Here is a 3,931-nt window from a genome sequence, read left to right as displayed (position 1 = left end):
CAGCTGGATATGAGTCAGCAGTGTTCCCTTGTTGCCAAGAAGGCCAATGGCATTTGGGGATGTATAAGTAGGGGCATAGCGAGCAGATCGAGGGACGTGATCATTCCCCTCTATTCGACATTGGTGAGGCCTCATCTGGAGTACTGTGTCCAGTTTTGGGCCCCACACTACAAGAAGGATGTGGATAAATTGGAGAGAGTCCAGCGAAGGGCAACCAAAATTATTAGGGGTCTGGAACACATGACTTATGAGGAGAGGCTGAGGGAACTGGGATTGTTTAGTCTGCAGAAAGGAAGAATGAGGGGGGATTTGATAGCTGCTTTCAACTACCTGAGAGGTGGTTCCAGAGAGGATGGTTCTAGACTATTCTCAGTGGTAGAAGAGGACAGGACAAGGAGTAATGGTCTCAAGTTGCAGTGGGGGAGGTTTAGGTTGGATATTGGGAAAAACTTTTTCACTAGGAGGGTGGTGAAACACTGGAATGCGTTACCTAGGGAGGTGGTAGAATCTTCTTCCTTAGAAGTTTTTAAGGTCAGGCTAGACAAAGCCCTGGCTGGGATGATTTAATTGGGGATTGGTCCTGCTTTGAGCAGGGGGTTGGACTAGATGACCTCCTGAGGTCCCTTCCAACCCTGATATTCTATGATCCCGTCTGCCGACAGTGGCCAATGCCAGATGCCCCAGAGGGAGTGAACCTAACAGGTAATGATCTAGTGATCTCTCTCCTGTCATCCATCTCCACCCTCTGACAAACAGAGTCCAGGGACACCATGTCTCACCCATCTTGGCTAATAGCCACTAATGAACATAACCTCCATTAATTTATCTAGTTCTCTTTTAAACTCTATTATAGTCCTAGCCTTCACAACCTCCTCAGGCAAGGAGTTCCACAGGTTGACTGTGTGCTGTGTGAAGAAGAACTTCCTTTTATTTGTTTTAAACCTGCTGTCCATTAATTTCATTTGGTGGCCCCTAGTTCTTATATTATGGGAACAAGTAGATAACTTTTCCTTATTCACTTTCTCCACACCACTCATGATTTTATATACCTCTATCATATCCCCCCTTAGTCTCCTCTTTTCCAAGCTGAAAAGTCCTTGTCTCTTAAATCTCTCCTCATATGGGACCCATTCCAAACCCCTAATCATTTTAGTTGCCCTTTTCTGAAACTTTTCTAATGCCAGTACATTTTTTTTGGGATGGGGAGATCACATCTGTACACAGTATTCAAGATGTGGGCGTACCATGGATTTATATAAGAGCAATAAGATATTCTCCATCTTATTCTCTATCCCTTTTTAAATGATTCCTAACATCCTGTTCACTTTTTGGACTGCCGCTGCACAGTGCGTGGACGTCTTCAGAGAACTATCCACGATGACTCCAAGATCTCTTTCCTGAATGTTATTGCACACTATTGTAATAATCTTTATACAAGGTATTCCTTGTGAGGTATCATCTGAAAACTCATAACTTGCCGATCAGTAATATCACGACAAAGTGTGTATATCAACATTATATGTAAAGTTATGAACATAAGTTGAAATGATAACTGAAGTAAGTTTCCCAGATAAGTCTTGGGGAGTGGCTGAACCAGTTTCTCAAAGACAAAGGAGAAGCTGACACCCCAGTCAGGTGTCAACAAAGCTAATACATACCAAGTGGACAGTTTTTTGGCAAGGAATGTGGGCAGGGATAAAGATATTCATCTTAGTAAAGAAACAGCCTGGAGCTTCCTTCCTCCAAAATACAGGCAGTCTGCTGATTCTCAGCTGGAAATGCTTTTCAAAGAGGCACTAAAAAGACCCCAAGATATCTTTTTTTCTCCCTCTCTCTCTCCCCCCCCCCCCCCCCCGCCTCCTCCACACACGCCTCATTCTCTCCTGCTGAGAAGACAAAGGAAACAATTATTGAACTCTGGGGGTGAGGTCCTGACCTGAAGAATTTGGACATTAACACTGCTAGAAACATGTGGTGAGAATCTTTCCTTAAATCTAATATTGTCTTTTAGGCACTAGAAAGCATTTTATCTTTATTTTTCTTGTAGCCATTTTTGCCTTCTAACTGGTACTCACTTAAAATCTCTTTCTCTCTATAATTAATAAGCTTGCTTTATTGTCTTATCTAATCCAGTTTGTTTAAATTAAACAATTATCTGTGTGATTCTATTTCAGATAACAGTCAAATGTATATTATGCCCTTAAAGGAATAACAGACTTAAAATTTTTGGATTGTCCTGGAGAGGGCTGGGCAGTCCATGACATACATTTCTGAATGAAAATCAGGGACTGGGAAAGTATAGGAGTCACCCTGCAGCCAAGGCTAGTAAAAACAGGTGTGTAATCCAAGAGTGACTTCCAGGGTGCACCTACACATAGACATTCAGGGCATGGCTTGCATGCTGGAAGGCCGTTTGTGAATGGTCCAGGTGGGAACTACTTCAGCAAGGCCTTCCCACAGCCCCCATTGGCCTGGAGTGGCGAACCGCGGCCAGTGGGAGCTGCAATCGGCTGAACCTGCAGGTAAACAAACTGGTCTGGCCTGCCAGGGGCTTTCCCTGAACAAGTGGTGGACTGGCTTTGAGAACCACTATATTAAAGCACCTATACAGCAAACACTTAACCCATCATTGAGTGAATGCATTTGAATGTACACTACCAGTATAAATACAAACTTCAATATTTTTTCCCTACAGATTAACTATAATTGGATTCTAGTCTTTATATTCCCAAAATTCAAGACTATAATTTGATTGATATTAAAATATATAGATTGCAAGATTATAAGGGGGAAATCTTCTCTCCAGTGCAGCCTGAGGAAACAGATTTTTTTGGGGTCGGGTATGGCATTCTCAGGGAGAGGAATCCTTCTATGGGGTTGTTCTGCAGGCTTTTCCCCATATCTGCTCTGTGTGTGTGTGTGCGTGCGCATATCATAAAATCCAACCTGTAGGATGCAAATGGTCCATAGATTTGCAAAGCTGAAAACCCAACACTCCTTCCCCCAAGTCCCTATACAGTAGGCAACAGGAAGCCTCCATGGAGCACATTTGGGAACATAAAGAGTTGAATCTAAGCTTCAAGACTATAATTTACTTGAAATATAAAAATATAGATTGCAAAGTCATAAAGGGAAAAGCTTCTCTTATGGATTGAGAGCCATTCCATCAATTTTCATTGTGTTGATGGGAAAGGCACTGATTTCATCAAAAGAAAAGAAGTACTTGTGGCACCTTAGAGACTAACAAATTTATTTGAGTATAAGCTTTTGTGAGCTACAGTTCACTTCATCGGATGCATCAAAGAGCACGAATGCAGTCACTCACTACTACAAATTATGCAGTCGAGTTTCCCGCATTTGGGGAAATCTCAGGAGTCAGCACAACTGCAGTGCAATGGATGAGCCTCACCCTGGGAAAACCACCTTCGTGATCATGGTATCTCCCCTGAATCACAGAATATCAGGGTTGGAAGGGACCTCAGGAGGCCATCTAGTCCAACCCCCTGCTCAAAGCAGGACCAATCCCCAATTTTTGCGCCAGATCCCTAAAAGGCCCCCTCAAGGATTGAACTCACAACCCTGGGTTTAACAGGCCAATGCTCAAACCACTGAGCTATCCCTCCCCCGAAGCTCAGGAAAGCTTATGCTCAAATAAATTTGTTAGTCTCTAAGGTGCCAAAAGTACTCTTGTTCTTTTTGTGGATACAGACTAACACAGCTGCTACTCTGAAAACTGATTTCATTGTGTCCAGTGTTTTCTGTTCCCTCATGGAAAAATCTGCCCATACGTTAGAATTCATAAGCGTCAAAGGCAACTTTGGCAAGGCTAGGAGTACTTGTGGCACCTTAGAGACTAACCAATTTATTTGAGCATGAGCTTTCGTGAGCTACAGCTCACTTCATCAGATGTTTACCGTGGAAACTGCAGCAG

At 43.0% G+C, this 3,931-nt stretch overlaps 1 non-coding gene across 1 annotated transcript; it reads right to left on the bottom strand.

Annotated features, from left to right (window-relative positions):
• Positions 1 to 3,299: 3,299 nt before the first annotated feature.
• LOC140916658 (U1 spliceosomal RNA) lies at positions 3,300 to 3,459 on the bottom strand. Its single transcript, XR_012160576.1, has one exon. It is a non-coding gene; the product is annotated as a U1 spliceosomal RNA (small nuclear RNA).
• Between the last annotated feature and the right edge of the window lie 472 nt (positions 3,460 to 3,931).

Source organism: Lepidochelys kempii, chromosome 8 (assembly GCF_965140265.1).
Source record: "Lepidochelys kempii isolate rLepKem1 chromosome 8, rLepKem1.hap2, whole genome shotgun sequence".
In the NCBI taxonomy this organism is placed as follows: Eukaryota; Metazoa; Chordata; order Testudines; family Cheloniidae; genus Lepidochelys; species Lepidochelys kempii.
This window is presented reverse-complemented; position numbering and strand designations above follow the sequence as displayed.